The sequence below is a fragment of the Cebus imitator genome, unplaced genomic scaffold, assembly GCF_001604975.1.
Source record: "Cebus imitator isolate Cc_AM_T3 unplaced genomic scaffold, Cebus_imitator-1.0 Scaffold49, whole genome shotgun sequence".
NCBI lineage: Eukaryota > Metazoa > Chordata > Mammalia > Primates > Cebidae > Cebus > Cebus imitator.
This window is the reverse complement of record NW_016107364.1, coordinates 7,996,931-8,017,409: the sequence shown is the minus strand read 5'-3', so window position 1 is coordinate 8,017,409 and position 20,479 is coordinate 7,996,931. Positions and strand designations below refer to the sequence as shown.

General features: G+C 44.6%; 1 protein-coding gene across 5 annotated transcripts in view; it reads left to right on the top strand.

Moving 5' to 3' along the window:
* The window catches only part of ZNF516 (zinc finger protein 516), a 130,483-nt gene that overhangs the window by 8,885 nt on the left and 101,119 nt on the right, over positions 1 to 20,479 (top strand). The window contains exon 1 of one of the 5 annotated variants that reach the window (XM_037738144.1): positions 17,448 to 17,968. The exons of the other annotated variants lie outside the window; for them this stretch is intronic. The gene's annotated coding sequence lies outside the window, so the exon portion shown is untranslated. Of the gene's footprint in view, positions 1 to 17,447; positions 17,969 to 20,479 lie in introns of those variants that run through there. 5 annotated transcript variants of the gene reach the window in all.

The following is a 20,479-nucleotide window of genomic DNA, read 5'->3' as shown; positions in this document are numbered from 1 at the left end:
TTTGTTTCAGAAAAGGGCAACATGTGTCTGTCTTTGCCATATGGTACTATTTAACCTATATTGCATGAGCTGAGGAGACGCCGTGCCTGGGCGTTGATTTATTTCGGCATTCGAGAATGTTCTTTGAAATTTAGTACAGTCGATGATGCATTGAAAGTTGTGCAGAGGGGTTGTGTGTGGCTTTAGCAGATTCTTACTCAGTTGATACTTAAGGGTGTCCCAAACAAGTTTCACTTTTCTCCTCCAGACATAATTTTTGTGAGAAATAAATCGTCTGCCATCCAATGCTAACTGACTGTGTTAATTCAGGAAAACAGTTGAATATGAGTAGTTAAGACTTCTGCTGGTTGCAGTGAGGCTAAGGTCTGGGTGGGTCAGAAGAAGATTCACTGTTTAGTTCCTAATTATTCTGGTGATTTTAACCTAGAGCAAAAAGTATTATTTTTGTCTTAAAGACTTAGCTTTTATACCCATTCTTTTTTTAAAGACATCAATTGTTGAACAAACGGAGAATCCTGTTTCATAGATCCACTGAACTTCTGTGGTGCTGGCCTAGAATTATCTACAGGCAGAGCTGATGTTTTCACTTGAGGCTGTGTTTTGTTTACACATGCTGGTTTGGGTTTCTGGATACACCCGTGTTGAATTCACAGGGGGGCTCTTATGCTGTGTTGCAGGAGTTTATTAATATGGAAAGCCAGGGAAGATTCCGCCTCCATTTTTAACATAATAGCAAATGTATCTCCAGACACCTCTCTTGTTGTCTCAGTCTTGTTAGCTTTAATCATGCTGTTGTCTCTATTTTAAGGAAAGAAGTAAACACATTTCCACTCATCCACATGTATATCCCCTAAGCAAGGCATCTGTGGGCTGAAAGGTGGGCTGGGGTTTTGCGCCAAGAACGTGAGCGACGAGCGTGTGAGTGCGCGTTGCCTTTGGTGATGCATAATTTATATTGACATTATCAGTGACACAGACAGAACATTTTTATGCCAGTTTGAGAAAATATCATCATTCACATTGATAATCATATTCCCACCAGATTTAGATTAATCATTTCAAAGCTTTTCATGTCTTTAGCATGACCATTAGCATAATGATGATAATTTGTTCCTTTGAGTCTCACACCAAGCATAATTTAAATTAACGTTATTGTGTCGAGTGCAGTGCCACCCCAGGTGTTCAAGTGGCTTTTTTCAAAAATGGCTTTTTACTTTTTAAAATAAGAGGCAAGCAAGATGATCTCATTCCTAAAACCAACTTAAAAAATAAAACACTTGGTATTAATTAATAAGTGAATTCCTAATGTAAAAGTACTTGCCGTAGCAACGTAAACTTGGGGACAATTCTGTGGAGTCACGGGATTAGTGGTTTAGTGGCAGGATTAAAATTAGCCTCAGTAAATTACCCTGGTGACAGAAAAGCAGAATCTGCTAATGGTTTTACAGGAAGATTGGCTTATCAGTTATTTTCTAGGTTGATGAAAGATTATGGGCCACTCAGAATTTGAACTTTAGAAAGTAAGGTTAATTTTCCTAATATTTACATATTTTAAAGTATCTGTAGGCATTGATTAAAAAAGAAAGTTATTACTGTTATAATTTGGAGATTTTATATGGGTGTGGGAGATGATTTACAGTCCATGTTTTTTGCTTAGCTTCGAACATTAAGGAGTCCCTGAGAGTATGTGTTTTAGGCAATCCTTAAATCCTCTCTGAGGGAATAGTAGAACATGTTGGGAAGCATTTTAGGTGTTTTGGACCATGAAACCTCCATTTAGATTCCTGCAAGGTGGTAGGTGATTAAACTGCACCTTTTTGGCCCAAGCAGGGTTAGGGTGGCTGCAGTCCAGAGCATGGTTATACGTTGGTAGGAGTGTTGCACTGACTCAGTGTAATGACCATGAAGGAAAGAAAACATTTGCTTTCATGATTATTTACATTTCTTTGCAAATTTGCCGTATTTGTATTTGGACTTGTTTTAGAAGGTTAATATTGAGAATCCTGTATGTGTTACTACTGCAAGAAACTTAGAGATGGATTTTGAGTGAATCCTGAGATTCTATAGCTACTGAAAAGCAGATTTAGTGACTGAGCCAAGGCCACAGGAATGGTACAGAGCTCAAACCCGGGTGTCCTGATTCCCAGCTTAGCCTTTTCCTGCAGACGCTGTGCTGAATGCACAGAATCGGGGGTGGGGGTGAAAGTCCACTCTGAAGAGGAACTCTTAAGCGTGTTGTCATGCTGAGCTGGCACTGCCTAGTGTGGACTCGGCAAATACCCAGGTGTTGAGGGCAGTGTGGGGAGAACCCCCTTCAGATTTGCTTGGATGCCTAGATCTTGCTCCACAGAGAAAGAAGCATGTTGAGTAAACGTTTGCATCTTTCCACGGGGATATCGCGCGAGCTGGGCACCGGACCGGTTGCCGCAGTCTGAGGCTGCTGTCACATGGCAGCACTCAAGGAGGAGCGTGGAGAGTCTGGTCACCAAAGACCAGGCATCTGTCTGCACAGAGTCCCAGCCCCACGGCGGGTGCCAGGATACAGGTTTTCTTGTGAAACCCAATGGTAATCACCAATAGTAACATTTTTTTTTTTTTGGATGGAGTCTTGCTCTGTCACCAGGCACTAGGCTGGAGTGCAGTGGTGTGATCTTGGTTCACTGCAACCTCTGCCTCCCAGGTTCATGTAGTTCTCTGCCTCAGCCTCCTAAGTAGCTGAGACTACAGGTGTGTGCCACCACACCCAGCTAATTTTTGTATTTTTTAGTAGAGATGGGGTTTCACCATGTTGGCCAGGGTGGTTTCAATCTCTTGACCTCGTGATCCTCCCGCCTTGGCCTCCCAAAGGGTAGGGATTACAGGCGTGAGCCACCGCGCCCGGCCAACATATTTTTATAAGAGTACATACAGAATGTAAGTGACCAACGTGGGATACAGAAAATCCTAAAAGAAAAAAGTCGCCAAAAATCAAAGGAAAAAGGTCAGAGAAGACCAGGTCAGTCTGGAGAGACTGCTTGGCTCTGAGACTCACCTTCTTAGGCCAGGAAGATGAGGTGCAGGTGGGCTGGTTCCCAGGGACATTTGGCCCTTGTGGGTTTACAGTGTGGTGCGGCAGATGACCCGTGCTAGACAGATGCCAATGATGGACGTGCCGAGAGGGAGCTTCCCGCAGGAGTGGGCAGGGAGGTGGCAGACACAGGAGTGGATTGTGGCAGGTGTCTTCCTCTGAGCCTGGCTTTGGTGCAAATGGACGAAATGGCCACTAAGAGATGGTATCGGGAACCTCAGAGGGCTGAACCAGGGAGACGTGCATTCTCCTCCTTTCCTTCTGATGGCAGGTTGGCCAGCTGAACTGTGTCTGCCCTGGGTTGCCGTCTGGACCTTTGTAGATTATTAAACACCTCCTGGAGGAGTCTCCGCCCCTCCTGCCTTCTCCAGCAAAGCGGGCAGCTGGGCCAGGGAGCAGGTAGTTTTTCTTTGTTGTGCAAGAGTCACTTAAGAAGCAATGGCTTTTGCATTCGCAACATGAGCAAACAGAGCCAACATTCTAGAATTTTTTTTTAAGGAGGAAAAAAATTTGTAAATTTAGAATTTATTTTTCTTTAAGAGGATAGTTCTGAGTACTTTTCATCGTTTACTTGAACCTATATCCTAGGTGATTTTGCTGCCTTTCGAGACGTTTCTCAAAATATGACCAGTGTAAATGAAGAAATGCAAAGACTCATTTAATCAGTATAATAATTTGTGGACTTCATCCTGTTGGCTGTGGTGTGAGGATTTTTACAGGCTCGTTTGAGTATCTGGTCATTGAAATCCGATTCTTTGTATGTGGGTAATAATAGTTTGCTTGTTTCTACCTGTTTCATTCCATGAAGGGAGTGAAGTGTGCACATAAGGTCACATGTTAGATCCAGACAGATGCTCCCTAACTTCCAGTGGGGCTGCTCCCAGAATCCCATCCTAAGCTGAAAATACCGTAAATGGGAAATGCATTTAATACACCTCAGTCTACTGAACATGGTAGCATAGCGTCACCTACCTTACATGTGCTTGGAATGCGTGAATATTTTAGCCAAGAGTTGGGAAGGAGAATCTGGCAGTGCAGGCCACCGTGACATACCGTGTTCACGCGGGAGGTCGCAGGGCTTCCACTCCCAGGGCTGTGGAGGGAGCAGCTCGCTGCTTTTCACTGAATGACAATGGCTTCCTCACCTGGTAAAGCTGAAAAAGTGTAAGTCAAGCTTGCCTAAGTTGGGCACTATCTGTAGTAAAATACAAACACAAATAACGAACGGGCAATGGAATAGGAGGTCATGATGTGGAAAAGCTGGGTCACGTGTAATTTTAGGATTCCTTCCGTTGGCAGTTGTGAGCCCAGACTTAGCATATGAGCTTCTGGTGACTAAAACAAAAAGCAAAACATGGCAGTTTATGTGTTGCAGTGACTATCAGGAAAAAAATGACCTGTTCTCCCAAGAAGGAAGGCCTCTTCTAGCATCAGCGCTGGAGTAAATTTCATAATGCTGACTTTAATATTGGCTGTTTTCATACAGCCTGTGTATTTTTACATAGATGGTGCCTTCAGTAGCAGTCTTAAGGCAAATGCTATTGTAGCTTTTGAAAGGTAGTTCTTTGATACAAAAAGCCAAGGGCATAAGAACAAAATACAAGATATTGAGAGCTACTTTTTGAATCACTATGACAGCTTGATGCAAGGGATAACATTACTGTTTACCATTATATTAATAGAAATTTTATTTTCATTGCTAATGCCTTATGAACTTGAATCAAATTGGGCATATGCCTCAATAACTAGTCCCCCAGATAGCTGACCAGGCCAGTGCTGTGCCTCATGCCTGTAATCCCAGCACTTTGGGAGGCTGAGGTGGGTAGATCATGAGGTCAAGGGATCGAGACCATCTTGGCCAATATGGTGAAACCCCGTCTCTACTAAAAATATAAAAATTAGCTGGGTGTGGTGGCATGTGCCTGTAGTCCCAGCTACTTGGGAGGGTGAGGCGGGAGAATTGCGTGAACCTAGGAGGCAGATGTTGCAGTGAGCTGAGATTGTGCCACTACATGTCAGCCTGGTGACAGAGTAAGACTCTGCCTCACAAAAAACGCCCACCAATGCTCATTCCCTTTCAACGAACATTAACTAAGTGCCCGCTATGAACAGAGCATGATTCTGAGTTCTTAACGTGTATCATTTAATATGCACAGGTTTTAGGATCCCCAGGTAGTAACTCCTGAGGCCTGCACAGGTCAGTAGCTTTCTCAGAGTCCCACAGCCAGGTTATTCAGCAGCCCACCTTTTGGGCCATGCCCTTGATTGTCCCACACTTGTCATGCTTGTTACCATGTGTGCGCAGTTCATTTCATTTTAGTCCGAGCCATTTGGGATTATGTAGCTTTAGAGATGGCACCTTGGGAGACCAGTGTCCCTTCACCCTTCCTCTTTCTAGATGGCTGGGGTTTCTGAAGCATTATCGAGGCAGGGCTTGGGACAGGCTGCCTGCCCCTTTAGGATCCCCTTTCTATCTGTGGACTCGCTCTGTTCTGAAAATAAGCAAAAGTTTTGAGTAACCCATCACAAATGAGAACCTTAAGAGACTGATCTAAAGATAATTTGATGCAAAACAATTCCTGGGGCAGCTGTAGCCATCTCATTGGGCTGGTGGGACTTGGTCCCGCCCTGCATCTGACCAGACCTGGTGGGCTTGGACCCTAGGTCAGCTCACATGCAGTTCCCACGAAACCCAAAGGGGCTGGAGCCACACCCTCCTCAGCTCGGAAACCTGGGTCTGTATTTGCAAAACTCCAGAGCAGGGGTCTGCAAACTTTTTCCGTAAAGGACCAGATAGTATTTGATAGGACCTGCCTCACAGCTTGTGAGCAGCCTGAGGCGCCATGGCAGCAAATAGATGGACTTTATTTATGGACACTTGACGTTCGAGTTCATGCCGTTTCACATGTCACAAAATACTCTTCTTTTTTTGATTTTGTTTTTAACCCCAGCCATTTAGAAATGTAAAAATCAGCCAGGTGCAGTGGCTCATGACTGTAATCCCAGCACTTTGGGAGGCCGAGGCGGGTGGATCACTTGAGGTCAGGAGTTCAAGACCAGCCTGGCCAATGTAGTGAAACCTTGTCTCTAATAAAAATACGAAATTAGCCAAATGTGGTGATGGACGCCTGTAGTCCCAGCTACTTGGGAGGCTGAGGCAAGAGGATTGCTTGAACTCGGGAGGTGGAGGTTTCAGCAAACCGAGATTGCGCCACTGCACTCCAGCCTGGGTGACAGAGTGAGACTCCGTCTCAAAACACACGTGTGTGTGTGTGTGTGTGTGTACACACATACATATACATGCACATATATACATATGCATATACGTAAAAACCAGCCTTAGCTCACTAACTGTACAAAAACAGGTGGTGGGAAGAATTTGGCCCGAGGGCCTACAGTTTGCTAACTCAGTGCTCTAGGGCAGTTCTGCCCAAGAGAAATACCATGCATGCTGCATCACTATACCTTTTCTAGTGATCACATCAAGAGAGGTAAAAAGAAACACATAAAATTAATGATAATGATAGTTTTCTTAATTTATATATTTATTGAGACGAATCTTGCTCTGTCCCCAGGCGGGAGTGCAGCAGCATGATCTTATCTCACTGCAACCTCCGCTTCCTGGGTTCAAGCGATTCTTCTGCCTCAGCCTCCCAAGTAGCTGGGACCACAGGTGTGTGCTACCACACCTGGCTAATTTTTGTATTTTTATTAGAGACAGGGTTTCACCATGTTGGCCAGGCTGGTCTTGATCTCTTGACCTTGTGATCTGCCTATCTGTACATCTTCCCTCCATCTGTGGGGTGGAAGGGGAAGCCTGCCTGCCCCAAGGTTGAAGAGAGGACTGTGGCCCGGAGACACCTTTAGACAGCGGGGAGCTGGAACCCTGTGTGAAGGCTCCCTCACAGAGCAGGTAGAATTGTAGATGTGGCCTGACTTGCTGGGAGAATTTTAGAAAACAAGGAAATCGTGATGGATTGAGTTTATTATTTTCCTGAACAATTTCTGCTGTGGCTTGCTGAGAAAATGTGGCCCGTGTTCACAGGGACGTTCAGTCCTTCAGCAGCAAGAGCTGGAATGACTGTTGAGCATTTCATTTGCCTTGTAGGTCCCAAGTCAAGGCCCCTTTTATTCAAACATCCCAGAGTCATGTGACTCTTAAAAATCGCACCAGTGGACCTGGTGGGCAGACTGAGGTATCCTGGTGATGATTTTTGTTCCGGGTCTGTTCTGAGGAGAAGGAACAAAAAGGAAAAAGGTTTCCTTTTCCACAGTGGGTCTTTGTTTTTTGAGATGGAGTCTCACCCTGTCACCCAGGCTGGAGTGCAGTGGTGCAATCTCGGCTCACTGCAACCTCCACCTCCCAGGCTCAAGCGATTCTCCTGCCTCAGCCTCCTGAGTAGCTGGGATTACAGGTGCACACTACCATGCCCAACTAAGTTTTGTGTTTTTAGTGGAGATGGAGTTTTGCCATGTTGGCTAGGGTGGCCTTGAACTCTTGACCTCAACTGATTTGCCCACCTCGGCCTCCCATAGTGCTGGGATTACAGGCGTGAGCCACCATGCCTGGCCCCACAGTGGATCTCTTAAGTGAAAAGCTGCAAACTTAAGCATTTTAGTCAACTGTGATACAGAGCTGGAAGTATACTGAAAGTATATTTGAAATGCATTCATTTTTCTGCTTTGCCGGAGAAAGTTTTTCTGCTTTTGAAGTTTTGGATCATGAATGTATGTATATTCCCTATGACACCTAATAATAATCAGCCTATAAACTGTATAAGGGATTTGTGATTCCTGTTTTTTGTAGATTAAAAAATTGTTCATTTTAGAAAAGAGGTAATTGTGACATAATGGATTGGAAGTTAGTATACATTCCGATCTCTATCAGAGTTTACTGAAATACTTCAGTTTTGGGCTTTTCGCTTAGGAGATCCATTGGTAGAAAAGATAACCTCTCTTTCCCTTCAGAATAGATCTGGAACAAAGTGTATTTCACCAGCCCTTTTTAAGTAGGTCATTTAAATATAATAATTAAAAATGGATAATCATACCGGTTCAAAAAAGCTGTTTCTCAGAAGGAAGAGTGAAGTAACTCAAAGCAAACCAAGCTCCTTTAAGAAGATGCAGCTGAAAGAGATGAGAATTAAATGCAGAGTAATGAGTTTGCATTCCTTCATTTCAGCAGGGTTTTTTGAGTGTTGTTTGTGTCTTATACCATGCTACTGGGAATTACAGTGAGATAGGAGCCCTTGACAGTGGGCCATTTTGCGAGTGTTTGAGAACATGTGGGGTGGTTTGGAAGCCAAGTAGAAGGGAAAATGTAGGGGGTTTAAAGTATAGAATTGCAAGAGAATCACATTTCGTTGGTATATTTAAAATTGCCACAAAGTAAGCACAAAAACCTGACATCGTTTTTCCTGGACAGAACAGATCTTGTCTTTACTGCACTATGTCCCAAGACTGCCGTCCGTGTCATTTTCAAGGCTAAGGCTGAGTTAAACTGCTTCCACATTCTGGGGCTGGGTTTTGTTCTTGGAGGTGATACTTCCGGTTACCTGTTATTCCTGCTTGTGGATCTGATGTTCAGAGCAGCAAGTTTATTATTTTCACTGAGGGAGGGTCAGTTTCCCTTCTTGTTCTATTAGTCACTGAAATGCTTCTTTTGATAGGGAATATGATGTTGAAACAAACTAGAATTCTGTTTCCTATCTTACATGTGGAATTGCAGTATCAGTGTTCAGAAAACTTACCAGACTTTTGAACGTAAGATCAACCAGCCATTCCAATAGAATGACAAAGTCCAAACCGGATGGTTCAGCTGGGAGAAAAAGTACTATTTTATCTTTTGCTGTTTCAGTGACTCAGCAAAAACAGTGCTTTGGATATATGCAAATTTAGGCAAAGGAATATTTCTGCTTAAAGGGAAAATGTAGACCTTTCCTTTTAGGGCCACTGTTTGTCAGTGGATGGGCCCAAAATTCTTTTCAGAGTTTTGCAAATCCACCTGAGTCTCCACAAGTGGGATTTCATCTGTGGGTTCTTCTCTTGAAAGTGATTTAAGCCTCCCTAGCAAGTTACCCTCCATACACCTGGGGGTTCTCAGAGCTTAGGCTGTTTCTGTCCAGTCACATGAATTTTATGGTTGTTCAGTTGCCTGTGGGTCAGCTCCTCAGGTGGGACTTCAGTATCGCAGTAAATTAAGGTGTTCTCATTAAAACATCCCTTTCTTAGACAAACCACGACTGGTTTTGGAGGTTGGTAGAAAACTGACACAGAACTGCAAGCTTACATTTAATCACTTGGCAGAATGTCTTTCATATTCATTTGACTACTTTGTTTAATATGCTTTAAGCTGCCTGAAATTGGAGCTTAGAATGTACACAATGTCTTATTTTTAAATGAGGGGAATGACAGTAGCTGAGAACAGTCGTGTTCCCTCTGCTGCAACTCCTGGATGTGGACGTTGATCTGAACGTCATTCTTCCGGGGAATTAATATGAAGCTACCCATTTTAATTGCCGAAGCAGAATAATACATTGACAACTGTTTCTCAAGGTCTTATTGTTTCTCTTGTGTAAGGGAAAAATGTAGACAGAGGCATTTTGCTTTTAAGAGGTACACAGTGACTTTTCACAAGATGGTTGTACATGTGGCTCCTTGCTTTTCATGCTGTAAAAGGAGATGGCGGTTGTGGAACTCACTCACTGCAGGTAACTCATTACCTGATTTTCCAACCACACATTTGTTTGGGTAATTTAGTTAGAGCCACATACTTAGAGCAGCATTCTTCTTGCCCAAATTAAACCATTTCTTTTCAGATAATTGTACAAAGGGCATAGTTTATACACTACGAAGTCCTCATCATCTTGGCCATCAAGATATTTACCATCAAAAGAGGAAATTGCATTTTGAGGAAAAAGAGTTAGACATTTGATAACATGGGCGTAATTTTATTTTATGCAAGCTACTGTTGAGCGCCTGCTGTGTGCCAGTCACTGTATTAGGCATTTAAATACATTAGCTTGGTGAATGTGTAAGATCTTTAATATATGCATTTTAAATAATTTAAAATGGTTCAATGTTCTGTGAGTTTTTCAACTATTTTTTTTTGTGTAACATTTCAGCGTATTCTCTTTAAACCATGTGTAGGGTGCTGTTCTGTGTGCACACCTCGGTGATTGCCAGATGCGCAGTGCCCCGTGTGGCCAGAGCATGGACCCACTGGCGCAGATGTGGCCTGTGAGCAGCCGCAGGAGAGGCCGCGTGCCAGCCGGCTGCGCCCTGGGGAGCGGCCCTTCCCTGTCTTGTCTCCTGTTGGATGTTTGGGCTGTTACTGGCCTTCTCTCAGCGTGCAGGGAACTTTTCAGATATGTGACTTAAGGCACTTGTGGGGATATTTCTCTCGGATAAGTTCCCTGAGGTGGCATTTTTGGAATGGAGGGGCATTTTAATTGATAGATATTGCCAAATTTGCCAACAAAGATATAAAAGTACCATTTTACATTCCCTGCAAAACCCAGTGTTTTCTCTCTGTCAGCGTTTGATGTTGTCAGTCTTTTAAGGCTTGGCCAGCTTGATAGAGGAAAATACCACTGCATTTTACAAATTGTGATTACGAGCTTTTCTTAATGTTTACTGCTCATTTTATGTCTCGTAAGAATCACCTGTTACGTTGTCACATTTTCCAGTGAGTTATTTATGATTTGTTGATTTATAAGAACGTTTTGTTTATTGGGGACAATACTCTTTTACTTATGAACAAATACTTTTTTGTCTATCTGTTTTTGTATCTTTCATCACATACATGTTCCAGATACAGAAACATCCAGGTAGCCTAATCTGAGTTGTTTCTTAAAATGTGTGAAAGATTTCAGGTGTGGACTTGATTCATCTCTCACATTTGGCTGGGTGGAGGAGAGAGCTCTGATTTCCTGCTCGAAAATTGGTCTGTTTACTTTTTCTGTCCCTGAGTAAATTTTGGACAGAAATTTTATTAAAAAATCAATCATTTTCTTCATCCATTTTAACAAATGTATTAGAGTTTGAAAACCATTATTGTATGATTCCTTTAATTTTCTTTCTGTCTGTGGCTGTTAAACCTAATTCCCCCAACCTCGCCTTTTTCCTTCTTGATTAGGTCAGCTAGTTATTTATCTCATTCATTGGGGCCGTCATGGAGCCAGTTACTGATTTTGTGAATCAGTTTTACAGTATTTTTTTCTGATTTACTGTTACTGGTTTAAAATTCAAATTAAAGGGTTTTTATGATATTCTTGTTACTTGCTGAATTGAATATTTCATTTTTAATTATTGTAGCAAGTAATTAAACTTTATTTTAGCTTTCTTGTATACCATAAGTTTTGAAACTGGTACTTTGAAGAGAGTTTGCAGTTTCACTTTGATTTCTTCTTTGTCTCAGGAGTTGTCACAGAGAGTTTAGAATTTCCCAAATAGCTGAACTTCTCGGAGTGCTGTTTTTGTTTTTGCCTGTTGTTAGTTTTTAGTGTCACGGTGCTGTATTGTGGAGCTCGTGGGACCTGTACTGCTTCTAATTTATGGAACATTTAGAGCCTTCCTTGTGGTTAATATGGAGGCATTTTATGTTCTACTGCCAATTTAGGAAAATGGCAAAGTATGGAGTGTGATACTTATAGATTAGATAAGCCTTACTTTATTTTCAAGCCCTCTCTTTCTTATTACTTTTGCTTACTTAATCCGCCATGCTTAGGAGAGATTTAGCAGTTCTTCCAGACCATTTTTCTCTGTTTATCTTTCCAGATATTCACTATAGCTTTTTCTAAATGCATTTTATTCTGTGTTGTTCTGTGTTACTTGACTTAAAAGTATAGTACAGTTACAGCTGGATGAGGGTTGCTTTCCTATAATTCCAGCTTCTTGGGAGGGTGACGCGGGAGGATTCCTTGAGCCCAGGAGTTTGAGGCCAGCCTGGGCAACGTAGTAAGACCCTATCTCAAAAACAAAAACAAAAACAGCCCCCCCACCCGAAAAAAGTTTAGGACAATTACATCTTCTTTGTGACTTCCACTTTGCCCTTTCTGACTGTAAGATAGCTACCTCTTGTAATCCCAGCTACTCAGGAGGCTGAGGCAGGAGAATTGCCTGAACCCAGGAGGCGGAGGTTGCGGTGAGCCGAGATCACGCCATTGCATTCCAGCCTGGGCAACAAGAGCGAAACTCCGTCTCAAAAAAAAAAAAAAAAAAGATAGCTACCTCTGTGTAACTGCCTTTTTTGACCGCACATTAAACTTCCAATGGCATTTTTAGTTTCCATGTTGCTTTTGTTTGTATTTTTCTGATATATTTTTCTTTACATGTCCAGCTTTTCTGAGTTCCTTAGTCATAGGTGTTTTTTTGTTTGTTTTGTTTTTTGCAGAAGCAAATAGTCGATTTAATGATTTAATTTTTAGCCCTATCATGGAGTCTTTTTTTTTTTTTAATAAGTGAGTTTACTCCATTTATGTTTATTTCTGAAACTGACTTATTTGGTCTTCTTTTCTAATTAAAGAAAAAAAAACTTTTGTGCTTGCTCACCTTTGCTTTTCTATTTATTGGAATATGAATTATGTTTATTGTCTTCTAATTACTAAAACCAAAAAGCATATAGAAAGCATGCAATGTTTTTGGTTCCACTAGTGGCTATATTTATGATGTTTTCGGAAACCTGTATTTCTTAGTGTATCAGTAATAATATAACTGACTTCACCTCTGGGAGAGCCACAGCAGTTAGAGCACTTCCATCACCCTCCTGCCCTCGCCCTGTCTCCCTGCTCCCCACTTTGCTGTTGTAACTCATTTTTGGCTGTTGTTTTAGTTTGCTAGTGTTAATTTATCATTTTTACATGACATAGTTTTTATTTCAAGACATGTAAGAATCGCATGTTTATGTGTAGGTTACAGTTTTTTGGATGTAATTCTGCTTATATTTATTTCCTTGCTTACTGGATTTAATGATCATTGCCGGATTTTATGATTGCCTTTTCTGCTTGTGAGGCCTTCAGTTGGAGTCATCTTGTGTGACCACGTGACCTTTCCAGGTAGCCCTTAAGGGACTCTGGTGAGGACACTGGTCCTTATGGAGGAGTTAGCTTGAGCTGGGTGAGAAGCCAAGCAGCAGAAAAGTAGGTGAGAGCCTGGGAGAGCTGAGGAGATTTCATATTGTTGAAGCCAGAGGCACATACATGCATGTTCGTGCGTGTGAGCGCACGTGTGCAGGTGCATATGTGTGTACCTGCGCCTGAGTGTACATGTGTATACATACACATGCACGTGTAAGTATGCACATAAGTGTGCCTGTGTGTAGGTGCACGTTTGCAAGTGTGTGTAGTGAGCCTGTGCAAATGCATACACATGCAAGTGTGTAAGTGTGCATGTATCTGCGGGGGATGGCAGGGGCATCTGGGTGATAGCCAAGAGCTGATGTTTGAGAGCCCGTTAAAGACCACATAGTCTTGACTGAATTGTCTTGAGGAATATGGACTCTGTTTCAAGGGCAATGGGAAGAGATGTGTTGTGGAGAGTCCCTCAGCCAGTCTGTGGCAGGGAGGAGGCGTCACAGGCCAGGGACACTGACAAGGGACTGGCAGGTTTCTGAAGGGGGGATGGTTCAGGGAAGAGGATGGAGCTCTGGGCTAGATTTGTGACCAAGAAACTGGAGCACAGTGCCCTAATTTTGACAAGGTTCATGCTAGAAGGTAGAGTCTGTAAGACTTGGTCATCCACTGGGTGCGTTGAGAGGGAGGGAGTGTCCAGGGCCGCTGTTCTATTCATGGGTAGGACTCTGTGGGCATGACAACCTGGAGCGAGACATCCGGGTAGACACGTCGGGTGGGGCCGGAGTCCCAGAAGAGCTTTCAGCTGCTGTGGGTGTCTTGGGGCACCTGCATTGGATAGCGATCTCAGGGGCTGTAGCCTCCTCGGACAGGCAGCATGACTGTGAGCTGGATCTGGCTCCCAGGGGAAGGCGGCTGCACTGCTGGGATCCAGCGAGGCCCCGACTGGCGCTGGCTGAGGCCTGGCTGTCCCGTGTGGGGTGTTTCCACCAGTGGTGGCCTTGGCTCCACAGACGCTGTTCACGCGGGCCCGCTGCAGGTCGGAGAACTTCTGAACTGGAAAAGGCCCCACAATTTGTCCATGGCAAATTACACATTTCACAAATGGGAAAACGAGGGTCAAAGAAGGTAATGACCCATCTTAGAGGTGCACATGTCTAGCCAGAGAAGCAAGAACCGGCTGAGGAATCACTCCGTGTCTGGGTCGCTTCCCTCCCTGGCCGGGTGTTAGAGGTGACTCAGGAGCTGCAGCGAAATCCATTCTCTCACCTCTTGCAGGAAGAAAGTTAGGCGGAGAAGTCCCTGAAATAATGTGTCTTTTTTTCTGTGTGGAGGACTTGGAGGGTTTGCTTGGTGTAATTATCATCTGAACGGATATGCCAGCTAGCATGCATACTTTTAGAATTATTCCTGACAAGTTTTCCATAATACCGTTTTTATCTGTGTTTCTTATTTCTTCTGCCCAGCAGATTGGTGAGGAATACTGTAAGTCATATTTTTGGCGTAGGTAAAAGAAAGTATCTGAAACATGTTTTTTTAAAAAAGAAAACTGCTTAGGAAGGAGAAAGGAATAGATAAGACATTTTAGAAATCACGTTTATTTAACTTTTTTTTTTTAAGTGCAGGGCAAGCCTTCCAGTACGTAGGGATTTATAGAAAATTACAGATAAGAAATCCTTAATGAATTAGGATAGAACTTCAGTGCTTTTGGCCAAGGGTGGTTGTAAAATGTTTGCAACAAAAATCAAATGGATTAAAATTCTCAGAATAAACCAGAGAGCACAGAATAGGATTGGTATGGAATTTCCAGTCAGGGAGAAGTGGAACATTCCGGAGCTGATTTATAGAAGGGCTCCGTGGATCCACCATTGCAGCGTCCGTTAAACGTTGCATCTAAAATAACTTCTTGGAATTTCTTAAGCAGTTAGTACAGAAGGAGTAACTTTGTTAGAGCATATTTATATTTGTGTTGGGTAGAAATATTCCCTTCATGGAACTTTTCTGTGTTATATAAATTAGAATCGTATCCCGACCACTTTTGATTTGTTCCAGATCTAAGTTAAAAGTTGGGGGGAAAGCCCCAAACAAAAGGAAACTGCACATTTGTTGGCTCAGAGAACTCAGGAGTTAACGTGAATTGTCAAAGGGGGTAATCTATAAGCAGGCGGTTCCAAATCTGGGAATGTGAAAATTGGCTCTCTCCTCCAGAAGAGTTTGTTTTGTTTTGCTTTTTAAGCAGTTTATGGATTCTAGTGATGACCTCTGACTTCCTTATTTGGCATAATACTGTTTCAAGATTAACATATTTCATGCAGTTTGAACAGTAGATTATTTACTTAACAATGCCTTATAAGTATTATTTGTATTTTGTAATGATTTCCAATTTTAAAGCATTTCAAATGATTTTAAAACCTGTATACTTTTTGCTTTTTGTTTTTTATTGTGATAAAATTTATGTAACATGCAGTTTGCCATTTTGGCTGTTTTTGAGTGTACAATTCGTTGGCTGTTTTGGCTTTTATAATTAATATTAGTTGAAAGAAACGTGAGGCAACTCTTTCTGCTTCTCAGAGTACAGGGGTTTAACCTTTCAGATTCCAGGACTTTCTAACGGAAGAAGATGAAAATGGAAAATGGAGTTTCATTTTAATCCCAACATTCAATTATATTTTTAAAAATATTAAACTTTTTGGTCAGGAGACTAAAGTTACCATAATCTCTTTTATCTAAAATGTGAGTCTCTCCCCTTGCCCCAACCCTGTAATTTAAATTTCTTCTTACATTGAAAGAAAGCTCTTTTGTCCTGAATGCAGTAGTGGAAACTATTACTAGGTTTTGGTTATTTTAATGTAGAAAGGAAAATATGTAACCTAAAATCATGAGTGCCTTCTTTTAACTGTCCATTTTGTGGAATGTATACATTCAGAGATATTTATTAAAGCTTATTTTTAAAAAGGCCTTGAAATATAAATATATAATGAGTGTGGCTATTTTAGTAATATAAAAAATAGGACTGCAAATCCTTAATAATCATATGTTTGGGCTGGTGATTTCACCACACTGCACAGCTGACTAATTTATGTGGTGGGAGAAGGCAAAACCTTTCCCCCGGTAAAGGGAACACTGGCACACCCTGATTTGACTGCCTCGGTTATTTATATTCAGGCGGACAGAGCTAAGCATGTAGAAACACCATGACTTCATTACAAAAAACAAAACTGTTCAAGAATGAACTTTCAGTGCCTTTAAAATGGGTCTGGGAAATGGGAGACATTGGAGCTCTTCAGACCTAGAGGCTCTCTCCCCGTGCTGCTTTGTACCAGTGTGGTGGTTAGTGGTTCAGGACCTTCCTTTGTTGAAGGACATTTAATACACAAAACAGTGATAAATAAAGTCCTTTTAACAGAGTCTTTGAGGACTGAATGAGGAACGAGTGGGGAAGATGGCTGAGCATGTAAGTTATTCCTCTCAAGTGAGAATTTTCAGGGGTGGCAATCTTTTGGCTTCCCTGGGCCACGTTGGAAGAAGAGGAACTGTCTTGGGCCACACACAAAAGACACCAACACGGCTAGGGGCGGTGGCCCACACAGGTAAACCCAGCACCTTGGGAAGCAGAGGTGGGTAGATACCCTTGCGCTCAGGAGTTCGAGACCAGCCTGGCTAACATGGTGAAACCCTGTCTCTACAAAAAATACAAAAAATTAGCTGAGTGTGTTGGTATATGTCTGTAGTCCCAGCTACTTGGGAGGCTGAGGTGGGAGGATCACTTGAGCCTGGAAGGCAGAGGTTGCAGTGAGCCAAGATTTTGCCACTGCACTCCAGCCTGGGCGACAGAGTGAGACCCTGTCTCAAAAAAACAAAAGCAAAACAAATAAACTCATGATAGCTGATGAGCTAAAATTAAAAAAAAAAGGGAAAAGAAACCTCATTATGTTTTAGGAAAGTTCACGAATTTGCCCTGGGCCGCCGCGGGTTGGACAGGCTTGGACTTCAGACTGCCCAGATGGCGAGTGTGACTGTCGTTGTCACTAAGTGAGCACGAGCCTGCTCCAATCACGAGTATTGTAGGACGTCGCCAATCTTAATTTTGATATCTCTAATGCCAGATAAACATAAAAAAGACATTTCTGTGTACATAGAGAGCAATTCTCTGTTTTTCAACCTTTTTGATCCCTCAGAGCCAGGGACTCTCCTGGCGTGCCCTAAGTTGTCCGAAGTGGTCAGTTCGCAGATGGCTGGACTGGCTGGGGTGTGTGGCCACCGCCGGCAGTCCCACAAGGCACGCGTGCTCTCCACGGGGAGGTCTAGGACACGCCGCAACCATTCTTCTTCAAGGCTACCCGGCATGACAGCGGGTTAGCAGTCAGCAGAGAGTGAATCGAAGCACCGATGTCTGTCCCTCATTTATTACTTTATACCTCTCTGTAGTTGCCCTGAGGGGCATGGGGAACATCTACTTATTTGATAACTGGACTTGAATTTATTCAGTAAAGAAAACTCAGGAATTGAATGGACTTACGGTTTGCACAGGCCTGCAAATGCAGGAAATTGCTAAACTTCTGCTTTGAAAATGAGGCGGCTCATGTAGATTGCAACATGTCTTTGAGGTGTGGCCTCTGAGTGGGTTGGGGCTGCTGTCTTTCTCAAGATCCCAGTTAGGAAGGAGCGGCGGGGACCCCCTCTGGTTGGGACCTTCCCCGACCCCATCCCTTTCTCCAAAGCCTTGTTGTTGCCTCCTTGACTGAGCACTTCCCTGCAGCCTCCGGGAAAGCCCAGCGCCTGTGGACACTGCAATTCCAGCGCTGCTCCTGAGCTGCTTAACATCTGCAGGGTGAGAGAGCTCGGGGCGCAGCATTTGCCCAAATCATTTCCTCTCTGGGATGGGAGACACGCAGGACTTCCTGCCCCCGCAGAGGGGCTGTGAGCTGCAGGTTCCTTGGGGCCAAGGCTCCCTCTGCCTGATTTACTTCCCAGAGGCCAGCACCTCCTGGGGTTTCCCTTTCTGGGTGCCCCCTGCCTCTCAGGCCCTTTGCCTACACCTCTGAGTGGTCCCTCCTTGTGAGGCTGCGGAAGTGGGGACCTGCCCCTGGGCCTCCCCGTCCCATGTTTGCTCCCCACGTTCACAGCCCATGGCATCAACGCCACAGACTCCAGGTCCTGGTGAAGGGATTCCTCTGCCATCATGTCTCCTGTTTTCTCAGCCATGATGTCCAGCAGGGGTGGCCCTCGTCCCCTGTGCACGTCCAGGGTCCCTTCTCTCCCCTTTTCTAGCCCCTGCTCCAGGCATGTGCCCCCACTGGGTGTCTTCCCTCACACCCATCCCAGGCGTGGTGGGCCGGTGCCACCATGTCCCCTGTGCCACACTGTCTAGATAGTCTGTCCACATGGCGCCTCTCTCCTTGACTAGATCTCCTGGAGATACGTGGCCCCAGTACCTGCAGGGTGCACTTGGGTCTGGCTGTGCCAGTCAAGCAGCCTCTTTGGTGTCCCTGCCATCCCACCTGACTTTGCCCTCGTGGGCCTCACTGATGCTGGTAGCCTGGCAAGGGTGCAAAGCCTCGGCCTCTGGGCCAGCATCCTGTCCACGTGGCAGCGTGGGTGCTCCATGGTGGGAGTGGGAACTGACAGAGACCCGAGTGGTGTTCTCAAGGGGCGGGAGGTCCTGAGACTCCCAAGGGACCAGCCAGGAATGTTCCTGTGCCGCAGCTGCCTGCCTGGAGCAGTGGGGAGTGCGGTGGCCGCCCTTGGTGGGATGGAGCTCATCTGTGAGCAGCACCCTAGTAGGAAACCAAGTAATTAGTGTCATAAAATCTCTCCCAGAGCCTGAATTAACATTGCTCCCAAGGGAACACAGTAGTTTCCAGCATGGCTTAGACCGTCGCCCAGGGACCTTAGAAGTAGGGGGAAGAAACAGTTGATCATCAAAAAACACAGGACTGCGGGGACCCCTTTAAATTTAAAACGGTGTCTTGGCACAGCAGAAGTTTGAACCAGGAGGTGTGGTGAACTGAAGGGTTTGGGTGCAATCCAGGGGTTCCCGGGGTTTTGCCTTTGCTGTGCCAGGAGCCCTTCTGGCGGCCTGTGCTGTGCTCAGCTTCTCCCAAGTTCCCGCTGGTCCGGGATGGCTCCTCAGTCTGTCCCTGTTTCCGTGACTGTCACACTTCTGAGGAGGACTGGTCAGGTGTATTGTGGAACCCATAAGCTCCAGGTCCTGGTGACGTCCTGGTGAAGGGACTTTCGCACCCTCAGTTTGGGTTTCTTACGTGTTTTCTGATTGGTTGGCCCAGGGTTGTGGTTCTTGGGAGGAAGACCTGCAGGGGAGAGGCCCTTCTCATCACCACACGTCACGGTTGGTCTTGTAAAAATGTATTCATATTTTTGCCTCTTTCCAGCCCTGCTTTTGCCTGTTACCGCTTAATAAATGTGAAAGTAAAGGTGTAAAGTTTCTACCCAAAGGCGCTGAGCTCACGATGCTGCCCCTTCTCCACCTGTCCCGGGAACCTGGAGCCTTTCTCCCATGTGCTGTCCAAGGACGCCGCAGCGTCAGCCTTTCTCACGCAGAGATCGGCTCCCTTGGCCTGAGGGAAATAGGTTTTTAAGAAGTCTTCTTTCTCCTTTCAGTATCCTTGACTAAAGAATCTCTCCCCTTCTGGAGCTGAAGGATAATAAGATACGCTCTTGTTCTTCCCTATTCCACCTGTAACTGCCAAATCTGAAGCCGTGTCCAGGGGCAGGAAAGTGTCTCCGGACACACATAAACCCTGAGACCTTAGTCTCAACCCCTGTGGCCTGTCGAACCTAGGCCAGAAAACAGCTTGTGCTTAGTTTAAAAAACTGACACATTTTGAAGACACGTGTCCAGCAGATAGCGCAGATGACCATACGGGTTTGGTGCCTGACGTGTGCCAGCCTTGAGCTGTGCAGGGAGCCCTGGGCTCTGGTGCCGCCCCTCGAGGTTGCCTGGAAGTGATGAGGGAGGAGCTGCCCTCGCTGGGTGCACGGCTGTATCCCTGGGCTCGCGGCCCCGTAGATCTCTGCACCACTGACGAGGCCGGCGATCTAGCATCGGTTCCCGCGTGGCCTCCCCCAGCCGCCTGAGGCTCCATGATACAGCCCCCAGTCTTCAGAAGATGCTTTGACTAAATCATAAAACAAGGAAACCTTTTAACCTTTCCGTAAGTGAAATGACTAGGCTTGGGTACCAGAGAGGGCTTGCAAGTCCAGGAGGCCACCGTGCCCTGTCACTGCGTCATCCGGCCTTGCTGCATAGGTTTGGGGGCTCTGCGCCTATGTTTCCATGACTCTTGGGATTTCCCAGGGATGCTTCTAGATTTCTGACTGC